The sequence below is a fragment of the Palaemon carinicauda genome, chromosome 38 (assembly GCF_036898095.1).
Source record: "Palaemon carinicauda isolate YSFRI2023 chromosome 38, ASM3689809v2, whole genome shotgun sequence".
In the NCBI taxonomy this organism is placed as follows: Eukaryota; Metazoa; Arthropoda; class Malacostraca; order Decapoda; family Palaemonidae; genus Palaemon; species Palaemon carinicauda.
In genome coordinates, this window is record NC_090762.1 from 44672153 (window position 1) to 44684652 (window position 12500).

The window sequence follows — 12500 nt, forward strand, 5'->3', positions numbered from 1 at the left end:
AAAGTGTTTGTAGTCTTAAGGTAGGTATTTTATCTAATATTTACTTATGTATTCGTGTGTATGTGTTTATACATACATACATACATACATACACACACACACACACACACACACACACACACACACACACACATATATATATATATATATATATATATATATATATATATATATATATATATATATATATATATATATGTGTGTGTGTGTGTGTGTGTGTGTGTGTGTTTATATAAGAATTGTTCAAATTTATGGTCCAGCATATCAAGAGTGGTAACCACAGTGTCAACACAACTGAGAACCCTTTGATCTATCAATCTCCTGAGAGAGAGAGAGAGAGAGAGAGAGAGAGAGAGAGAGAGAGAGAGAGAGAGAGAGAGAGAGAGAGAGAGAGAGAGAGAGAGAGAGAGAGAGAGAGAATTAATTTCATGAAGAACTATTGCAGTTTGTCTTGAATTTCTGAGGGAACTGTAAGTTGCTCTTTGAAGTGCGAAATCTCAATGTTAATGCCTTTCCTTGTCCCCAAGTTCTCTCGCATCTTATATTTGATTAAAATATCTGGGCTGCGGCTTAATCAAATTGTTCGTAGGTATATTCAGTCGGTTGTTTACTTAATTCTCAGTTATAAGTTTATACCTAGTGACAATAAGAGAGATAGATTGAAACAGGACACTGCAGATTATTGTTGGGTTTCAACTCGGATTAGCTCCTCGAATTACCTATATTACGCAGATTTACTTCGATGTGATATTGAATTGCTATTTTAGTATCATTTCAAGCGCGATAAATAGCTTATGATTTATATCTTTTATTAATTAAAGACTAGGCTATATCCATGTGTTAATAAGTTAAAATATTTGTATTAGTCTGTTTCTACAGACGCGAACATATTGAAATTCGTCTTAGATGCAATACATGTAATGAAGCGATAAACTTTTTTTTTTTTTTTGTATCAAATTAAATTATAGAAATCGAGTGTTGGAAGTTCAATTTTCATAATGAGGTTTAGTACCACCTTAATACTATCCCAATTTGAACAATGTTAATATTAGCGATTTGGTAAAAAAAAAAATAGATAAAAATAAATAAATAGATAAATAAATAAATGAATAAATTTAAGCTACACAGAAAAGTTTCTCAAGGAATTTCGTACCTAATTCTATTTGGTAACAATTGTCAAACTTTCCTCTCGTTTGGTACTCGAGATGAAATGACTGAAGAAATTTGATTAAAAGGCAGTTTTATATATATCAGTAGGTGAAAGTTTCGTCAGTACAACCACCCTAAAAAATTAAAAGAGAAATTTGTTACATTTTAAGTTCTATTTAAACTGTAAATTCAGACACTAGACGTAATTTTTGCTACTTTTCACATGTATTAATAAATTTAATTATTTTACTCCATTTCTAAGCAATTTAACAAAATCAACTTAATTCAGGGTGCCGTTTTCCTTCTTTTTATACAGAAGTGCACATGATTTCCTTCCCCTTACTAACTCAAATTTACAACTGACTTTGTTCCAGACAACTTCATAATTCATGCTAACATGCCGTACATTAAACACATATAAAATATGAGCTTTGCTAACCCAACCTGGCACTGGACTCTTCTAAGTTAGTATTCATTATGTCTTTCTGCGAGTCAATGAAGTTAGGTATTCCTGACATTTTGAGTGACAACCTGCAAGCAGGATTTAATGTGTGCACGAACAATAGCTAGTTTTAAAGGTGAATGCTTCCTTTGGACTTTAACGAAATTCTTAAAACCCTCTATTTCAAAAGAAATAATGCTTTCAATTGATCGATTCTTTGATAATAGGTTGAATGGTAAAAGACTAAAACTTATTGGGCTTTTTAACACCAGCTTAGTATGATGAATTTTTTAAATCCTTCTCTTGAAGCTGATGCGATAAACTCTTCAAGAATATGGTTAAATGAAAATTTAAAATTCTTCAGAAAATTAACATTGGCCAATTTGTCTTTTCTATGAGATTAGCTAAAACTTGGACGATACGATCGGGAAACATGGGGTTATTTTGTCGGCTTTGATTATATCAGGATGAGGGGTGTATATAATTGGGGTAATTTGACATTATATTTTTTTCGAGTTGTTGCAAATGCTTGGTTAAGCAAGCTTGAATGTGTATTTTCTTATACCTCAATTAGAATGAATGTGTATGAATATAGTTGAATAGACTCTGTAAGATTATAATTACATACATAAAAATTGTATAACTGAAGAAGAATGGAGACATCTCTTAGATTACTGGTTTCCAGAAAAGAAGAGTTTTATACTAAGGTCTGTTTATATTGATTCATTACAGCTTCTTTTAAACTTCCACTGAATTATCCGTACCATCAGAGAAACGATTTGCATAACATCATCGAAGCTTAGGGAATTGATTTAGCGCTGAAATCGTATATGTTTTACAATATGATTATATCAAAGCATAATGTTTGAGCAAATCTCTGGATATACGTCTACGTATGGAATGACAACAAATTCTTCAATAATAACAGTATATTTAACCAACCCAATTTCAATTTGCATTTAGCTGTTTCATAATTGCGTAATACCATGGATACACAGATGCCGTGCTTAATTTTTTCCAATCCCAGTATAATGCAAATCTGTTTATACGATTATTACTGGTATATTTTAACTGGAGCCGAATTTGCATACGCGGACATAACTGGCGTTTGCCAAATCCTGTCATGCAGCGAAAACTGAAACTTGCATTCCTAATTCATGTTGGTTCGATCAGCTCTGCCAATTAGTGCCACTTGAAATGAGTGGCTCACGGAGGTATATAATCTAATCAGCGGATTAGCGAATAAAGAGCTAGCAATTGTTCGGTTTCCATTGCATGATGATGTTAACGCGCATGCGTTCACAGCGAGAAAGAGAAAAGGCAAGGGAAAGCGTAATTATCTATTGCTTCAGTAAAAGAGAAAAAAGGGCCATTGTTTTTATTTTTTTTTCGGGGTGTTGATACCTCAATGGGTTGAAATGGTTTGTGTATCGCCGTCATCAGCAAAGCTGTACTTGTCAGAGACACCCATACTAGGTTGGCTTGGTGTGAGAAAATCCTCAATGGCCAGCTTGGTGATGAAGTGGCCAAAGCCCAGACATTAATGAAAACACGTCTGAGACCGTTGTCCTGCAGTGTACTAGAAACGGCTGCATCTGATGTTGTGATGACATTTAGGTGGTAATATAGTTCTAACTTATATAATGGACTTTATCTGTAGACTTAGACAGAATTGGTAGTTATCAGAGTGAATACCCAAAATGTCTTTTTAGTAAGGATTCATAAGTGAGAGTAAATGGTAGTAAATTCTTTTGAGTGTTGATGAGAAAAGCATCATTTGGTAAATTAAATTTCCTGATAATGCATGCTAGGAGAAAGCAGAATTTTATGGAAAGGATTTTATATTTCAAGCTCCCCAAGCAGAAATTTAATGGACCATATTTTTACATTTTTTTATTTTCGTTATTAATGCTGTTATCCCTGCCCATACAAAGAGAAATAAAAATTTTAATTTTAGTAATAAATACTATGATAAAGTTGTTATCTATTTGTTCCAAAACCGACTAATGCTCAAGAAGTGGAACCACGGAAATGTCACTCGGGAGTGTTGGTCAAATAATGACGTTCGTATTGTCCTCTGTGATGACGAGCAGATGTGATAAAACTTTAACATTACATAGAAAACTGAATAAGAAAAATATACGATTACCCCCAATCAAAGCAATATTGTGTTTGAAATCTCAAAGGTAGAGAAATGGTTTTGAGTATTTTGAAGTATTAATCTTGTAGTTTCGACTGGTGTTTTTCAGTATCAAGGTCTCTTCAAAATTTTCAGTTCGATTTTATCATCTGACAAAAGCAGCTTTATTTGATTTTTGGTTTAGGCATAAAACTAACTATCGGTTATGTATGGTGTATAGAGAAGTTAAATGTTTGGCAGTTTCTGGTATTTTTCTCGGACTTGTCAGAAAAACATGACAGTGCCTGCCACATTCATCCTATACCAGCTGTACAGGAAGTACAGTTAAAACTTTCGTAACCTTCGTCGTTTCATATACTTACACAAAATACTGGCCAGTAGCACGTCATACCCGGTACAAACTCTTTGCCATTCAACTTAGTATTGAACACATTCTTAGGCTTCCTGAATATCAAGGTCTTTCTATCCAACCATTGTTAGACATTTATATGTTCTTCGAAAATTCTTAAGCTTTCCTTCTATCATGTCTGAGTTTGTGGTGATGTATTTTTGTATTCATACATACATACTTCATGATCTCACAAGCCCCTCTTGAGTCTCGGTATCTTCTTACGTAGGATTTTTTTGCTCTCTGTTTTAATACAGGAAGTGTGTACATCATTTCGTGTAGTTTTCTATGTAATGCAACCATCTGAATTCGTTCCAGTTATTTAATGTATTTCAGTTTCAAATATTCTTTAATGGTATGAGGTGTCTAATTGCATAAAACCAGACTATTAAATATGCACAATTTCCTCTTATTTTTTAAAATGAAATCTATGCATATAAAGCTCATGTAACATTTGAGAAGATGGTCAATAGGTTAATAGATAAGGAACACATATGAATAAATACTAGTACATCATGAGACAGCCGAAAGATAAAGCTCAGAAATATCCTGTGAATAGATTGAAACTTCAAGTAATAGCTGTATGTTTTACAGTGGTGCAAAATAATGTAAGATATATGTTTTACTGTCCTTGTTTTCGAAGTCCGTGAGGAATCATTTTCATTATTTCATTTTGAGCTTTAACGTTTGAAGCCAACATTTCCACAAACATTATTAAATGCGTGCAGAAGAGACAACTTGTACAGTTAAGAAGTAATATTTAATACTTTATTAAAGAAGTAAAGTAAGATTATGTTGCGTCGAAGCTTGATCCTCGGGGATTGGAGTCGTGAAGTCTGTGAAATATTAATGACATGGAATCGGAGAAACAATTGCAACAATGTTAAATTCATGTATCGGTTGTTGTTTTGTGAAGCAGCGGTTAGATTTTCACGACGTACATTATGCATTACAGCATTGTATTATGAAGTCAAGCTGTAGCCATATTTCTTTGCCAGAATTCTGCTTTAGTTTTGTCCCATAAATTATTCGTATCGTAATTAATGATACGTAATAATATAAATGCCTTTATTTTTGACAGTTTCCCAGTATCTGAATTTTTTCTTTACGGATGTGCAGTCAAATACACAGTATATATAGTTATAAAGTATTTGCATACATATAACTTTAAATTAATTTCTTGTTTTTTGGTTCTATCGTTATTTTTCCCTTCTTAATAATAAAATATGACTTACTTATGGTAACTATCAGGGCCACTTTTCCTAACCAATCATATTACATTTAATTTGTACATTTGATCAATAACTTCCTTCTCTGTTTAATTTTTTTCAATATGTTAATGTTTATTTTCATATGTATATATATATATATATATATAAATATATATATAAATGCATATATATGTATATATACATATATATATATATATATATATATATATATAATTTGTGTGTGCGTGCGCGCATTACATTTAATAGGCATCCATTCCGCATATCATTACTTATTTAATAAGGTTCTGAACTTGAATTTTCAAATATAAAGATACCAAAGTAATAGATTTATGTTTTTCCAATCTATCTTTATAAACCTACTCAAGCATAAGCTGTTCTCTTCAAGAATCTGTGTCTTCTCTAAATCTTGTTTCTCTTAAAGCTCAACCAAAGCTTTGGAAAACATTTAGAGAAGAGAAGGACACGTTTTTCATTAACAGTTTCCGTTTACTTTGTTGTTTATCCAATATATTGTTGGAATCTTCGTCAGATTATCTAGTAGTCCTTAAATGTCTTCGTCAGATTATCTAGTAGCCTTTAGATGTCTTCGTCAGATTATTAGTAGCCTTTAGATGTCTTCGTCAGATTATCTAGTAGTCTTTATATGTCTTCGTCAGATTATCTAGAAGTCTTTAGACGTCTTCGTCAGATTATCAGTAGCCTTTAGATGTCTTCGTCAGATTATCTAGTAGTCTTTAGACGTCTTCGTCAGATTATCTAGTAGTCTTTAGATGTCTTCGTCAGATTATCTAGTATTCTTTAGATGTCTTCGTCAGATTATCTAGTAGTCTTTAGATGTCTTCGTCAGATAATCTTCAGTAAAAATAAAACTTCTTTGAGACAACCGCAGAACGACTTGGAGAAGTAGTACTGTGCGACCTGACTCCCTTTACTTCCTGAACACTTGTGTTACACACGTCCTCCAACTCTCTTAGACCGGTACCTTGTACTTCTCGTTCCTCAAGGGATTATTTTCTTGGAGCGTCTTCAAATTTTGTGGCCTCAAAATATTTTTTACAGTCGTTCAGATTTTGATTTGACAAAATATTCTCATCTACATTCTGAGTCACGAATTAGTTGTGTCTATATATATATATATATATATATATATCCTAAAGCAGCTGAATTGAAAAGTTATGATAAATTGAGAACCGTAGCAGTGATAAAGAGGTGCAGATGAAAGAGTGAATCTGTGTTTTGAGATACATAATGTACCTTTTGGTAAATTAGAGGCAAAATATCCGGGAAAAGATTATTTATTTAGGAAATGTTAGTTGACAAGGAAAGAGAGAGATCCCTACAAACAGTTTTGTGAAAGCAAAAGCATATATATATATATATATATATATGTGTATATATATATATATATATATATACTGTATATGCGTAAAAATCACAGGAAAACGTGATGCTCAGATGCACGAGAACCACAGAGAAAATGAAAATACGAAATATACGATTAAGTCCTGACTAGTTTCGTGATACTTCTTCTTCAGTCTTCTGAAGAAGTATCACGAAACTAGTCAGGACTTAATTGTATATTTCGTATTTTCATTTTCCCTGTGGTTCTTCTGCATATATATATATATATATAAAATAATATATATCTCTATCTATCTATCTATCTATCTATATATATATATATATATATATATATATAATGTATATATATACATACACATACTCATACACACACACATACACTCGTGCACACAAATATAGGAGTACTATCACTCTTTCGTCGTGCATAATCAAAATCGTATGTCATGTTAATGTATTTCTTTCTCTTTCAAGGGCAAAGTAATACGTCAAATAAAAGATGGTTATAAAATATCTTAGCATGAGAGTAAAAAACATATTTAGGCCACTCTTCCATGAGATAACGACGGTTAGCTTTGTCCTAGAATAAAAAAAAAGTCAGCGATGCAAATACTTCTTTATTCGAGGATTTTTGATGTCAAGACCACAGGGTCTCTTCCTCGAATGCTCTACAAGTCAAGGAATTAATACCCTCAAGTGCACTTCCGTTGAAGTCCTTGCCCATTCCAGATATTCCTTCAAGAGACTCCGAAATAAATCGTTGAAATCTTTGCATCCAGTGAAGTATTTTTTGACCTGAGTGATTATCGTTTGGTAGGGTATCGAAATAATTCTAACAACGACAAGAATACATTTTAAAAATGAATGGTAGGGCTTAAAATCGTGTTTTCTATTTGAAGGGATAACAATATTTGGAGAGAAAAGACTTGCAAGATTCAGTGATTTTACATTCATGTTTCTCCCTATTCAGTTTTTGGATACAAGGTATCAATAGATAAAGAACAATAAAACCAGTATTTGGGGATTGCTATACCGAACCATCTAAATAACCAAAATTTCATATTCTTCGAACAATGTAGAGTCGCAGGTATTAAAGATTTAAAGCAGATTTATTCTTATATGCTTTTAAATTATGAAAATGCTGCTGTTAACAGACAATACCTCCATATCCGTATTAGCAAAATGATGCCACTTTTTTCAGGTAATAATTCTTTCTTACAACTAAATAATGCTTTTCATCGAAAGTATCAAGTACTTGTATTGCGTAATTTATTTAGTTATATTTTTTGTCTGGTATTTGCTTACATTTATATTCTGTAGACACTACTACAGTATAGTCGTTTAGATCTGGGCAGAAGAAATGTCATTCACTCAATTTCCCCCCCCCCCCCCAGGAAGGGAATTAAAGACTATCATGAAATACTTCCAGTTAGTTATAAAGTGTATTTTGAGTTTTGTGAATACATTCCATTATTGAGTATTGTTATGAATTGAATACTCTGCATATGCATATATTTAATCTTTTCCACTCCGCAAATCATGACGATAATATTTAATACACAGGATCCTTCATGTGACTTAACTTGTTTGAAATACATGTTTATATAATCATATATTTAACGGTGTTTTGAACCGTAACATTATAATTTGAAGGGTTTGCAAACTGCATATCACATCACTGTATGATCACCAAGGTAACACTGTTTGGCCATTTCCATTTTTCTACAATGTCCTTATGATTCTCGTTATTATTCGACATTCCCTTTGCGTTGATATAAAGCACACCGATACAGTTCCTTCATACAGTCAACGATTGGATGACACTTCCAGTAAATAATAACAACATCCAAGTCCTAATCCAATCTCGCATTCATACAAACAAGGAGACATACAAACACACGCACAGCCCCTGTGACTATTACTACTTCCCCTTGAAAAGATATGCAGCGCGTTGAGGGTCCGACTATAGATCTTCTCCAAAGGTTATTAATTAAATTACCAATTCGGAATCTCCCGTTCCATCTATTAATTTCTATGCAAATGGAATCATTCGAATCCTCAATTCAGTAAACTTTAATCTCCACTTATAATACGTAGATTTAGATGCCCCTTCGGTCGCCTGGGTTACCAATGATTAATACGACTATATGTTTTTCTTCTTTAGAAAAACCTTATGTAAGGTTGATTATTGGTAGAAATAAATGTAACGGATTAAGGTTTCATTGCGTTTCCATATTTTACTTTACCTTTAAAGAATAGTAGTAATTAAGATTATTTCTAGGGTTCGTTCTTGATTAAAAAGTTTGATAGTAAATGTGAAACTGACTTTACTGGAGAGTGGCAGTAAGGAAAAAGTGCAAAAGGTGATATAAGTAATATATTTTATTTTCCATGAGAACTCTTATTAACCCCCACAAATTAAAATTAACCTCAAACCAACTCAATGTAGGGCCATTTCCAAGAATGCCGACACTTTTCCAAAATGGTGGAAAATCTGCCTTATATTTCAAATATTTTCATTCTACAAGCCTACAAAAAGTGCAAAATGTTATATAATGATTATGAATTCAGATTTTCGCATTCTTACTCTCATTAACATATAAAATGAAACCACTATGGCAAAATGGCGGGCAGAGATGTAAATGTATATATCTCTTGATGAATATTAATATGTTTCCTGTATTGATAATGTTTAACCCGTGCACTTGCAGGAAGCTGTGCAGTTAAGTCCGGACTTGTATTACTTGCAACTGCCACGGTGTTCGTTCTTGCAGCCACACTTATTCAATCCTTGGGTGGATTTTGCTACTACTGGAAAATTTGTTCAATACAGAAACCCGGCACCAGCAATATGTTGCCATATCCAGTGTCTTAGACTGGGCAAAACTGGATGACATACTAAGTACTGGCTCCAAATGGACCCCTGCTTGAAAGGCAGTTCTCTTGCAATGCTCTCTAAGAACAGTCCTTGTAGGGGGAAATGCAATTATAAGCTCCGTGCATCCTTGCAAAGAGATCAATTCTACCCTAATTTACATCTTTATATGAAATGTTTCTCTCGTACATTGGCAATGATTTGCAGGTCTTCATCTTCTACAGCTGATGGTGTTGACCCTAGTTTGGTGAAGGTAGATATGGACCCGCTGAAACACAGTCCCTGTTTTCCATCCAAACTTTTTCCCCTGTCCATGAAAGGCCGACGCTGTGTCACACCCCATAAATGTATGGAAAAAGGGAAGGGTTCAGTCTTTTGGTCCCGTGGTTGCTGCAATTTCTAGGATAGGTATCCGCCTCATGTCTTTTCCTCTTCAGGAAAGGCGTTGATTTGAGATTGTGCTGCAATTGCTTGTCGAGGATTTATCCTTTGACCACCTATACAACAATATGCACTTTTAGATATGGAATACAACTAGGCTTAGATATATCATAATCCTATCCCTAGCCCGATCATTCATCCAATCATATTAAATTCCCGTGGATCTGTACACCTTATAGAAGAATGAAGACAGATCTGCCTTGGGTCGGCTAGGTTCTCCCGCACTGGCACATCCTGTAAAATCAAGTGCCATTATTTAACTTTGAACTGGGGCTATCTAATCAGGATTTTGGGAAACTAATGACAAATGTCTACCATTAGTTAGCAATGAGCACCAGGATGCAAGTCTCACAGCTATAGTGTCAACAGCTATAGTGTCAACCAGTGTGCCGTCGTAGTGAACTGACTCTACCCTGTTACACTGTTACATTGAGATAATTATAATAGTTTTTAAATGATGGTGGAAATTAATAAATAGGGGCTTAATTGATTTTTAACCTACAAAAAAAGTTATCCGAAATAAATGTATTACCTGACCTTTTACCTCGTATATGGTACCAATTCTTGCGTTTTTGGCTGGTATATTTTTAGGGTGTCAGCCATATTGGATATTTCTAGGCAATGAATTATGTATCTAAGTATGTAAAGGCTTGCTTTCAATATTTTAACTTGCATTTCTATTATTATGAGTTAATGAGCAGTGTCGTAACTGTTAAACTCTCCACCAAAAGAATCATATCTACTTCATCCTTAACAGGGAGTGAATTCTAACATGATTAACCAATTAGATGTCAATATTCAGATATGCACGAGAAGCCAGTTAGAAAACATTCCACCATCTTGGAAAATGGCAACGTTATGCGAACAGAAGTTGATGAGACAAAAGGTCAAGAAGAATCGTTGGCCAAAATTTCATCCTTGTGTCACCATTTGCATTTTACCCTTATTATTTTGAAATCACCCGCTCCACTGTTAAGGTTGTTTTCCTTTCTAGAAAAAAGTCTTTAGAGATTACTGTTAAATTGGGGTGAAAACGATTGATACATCAGTCAGATCTGACAATGAAAATATACGTGTTTCCTTTCAACCGGAGATGGGGCTAATAACAGGCAAATGTGACAGTGACTGTAAAGACACCCGCTTTAATTGTAATAGAAAATAAATGAAAGAAAACACGCAAGAGATGTTAAGGTCATCAAAGTGAAGTGAACGAGTTTTCCCTTTCCAACCTTGAGACACAAAACGCGAAATCTTTATTGGAGAAACGTACTGCAATATATCACAGAGGTTCGCTTCTTCTTTTGTGGTGCATTTTCTCGAATGTCGATAACTGATGATGGATTTGCTGCGGGCGAATATCTGACCGAATTTTCGAGGCATTATTCCCCTAGTGAAAATTTCGGGCGATGTATGTTCTCTGATTCGGAATTCATGGATACCTGATCGTGATTTTCTGTAAACATATTGCATTTTAGAATTGGCAGAATGGTTATTGATATTTTGGCCTTTAGGTTAAGAGGATTGATGTATCTATATCAGCATAGTGTTGGGAGAGAAGTTATAGTGATGAGGAGATGATAACCTCAAAAGGTGATGGCAGAAATTGGAAAAATCTTTAAAAGAAGAAAACGTTTAAGAGATTTTCTTGTCCGAGTAAAACAAATTTCTCATCCGTTTCAGACTTGTACTAATATTTTTTTTCGGGGGGAGGTGAAAATCCCAATTGAAAATATCATAAGTGAGAATCATACATTTGGTACGGTTATGCAATAGGTAACCCTATAATTAAAGAACTTCAACAACCAGAAGACCGCTTACTGTATTTGCAAGTGTGCCGGTAGATTTCTAGTGTGTAAAATAACTTCCCAGAAACTTGACAGCAGTAATTATTAGGCGACACTCGAGATAATAGCAATGGTTTCCATAGTCATAAGTGTCAAATATTATGAGAACTATTACCAACAAAATAGCTTTACTGAATCTAAAAGAAGAAAGGGCAGATCCTGAATAAGAGATGTTCGATGGGGACTTATAGAAATATAAACAACAATATGGTATCTACAGATATGTCCAAACTATCTCAATTGACTCTTTTCAATTTGAAGAATTATAGGTTCCAAACCTAAGACTTCTCTGATATTAGTATTATATAGTATTGTATTGTCTGTCTCTTTTAGTTACACCTCAAATTAGATGCAAAACACGTACTTCGGCTGCGAAAACACGTTATTTCAGCTGCTTGCATTTTATATTTTAGCCTCTAAGTCAGGGCGCACCTCTCACAACCGTACAGAAGTACTGGTATGTACTGTATTTATGAATTGAATTATACAATTCAAATCGTCACTTTTCTATTTTGTAGTAGTGGGTACATAGCACCTCCAATATTTACTATATTTGGCAATTCTGCTGTTTATCTCAGGCTCCATCCTTCCATGTGAGGTCATAACACTACCTAGGTATGTGAAGGAGTT

The 12500-nt window shown here is 33.8% G+C and overlaps 1 long non-coding RNA gene across 1 annotated transcript in view; it reads left to right on the forward strand.

Moving 5' to 3' along the window:
- LOC137630003 (uncharacterized) overlaps positions 1–12500 on the forward strand; it is a 179103-nt gene that overhangs the window by 784 nt on the left and 165819 nt on the right. The gene's annotated exons all lie outside the window — the stretch shown is intronic.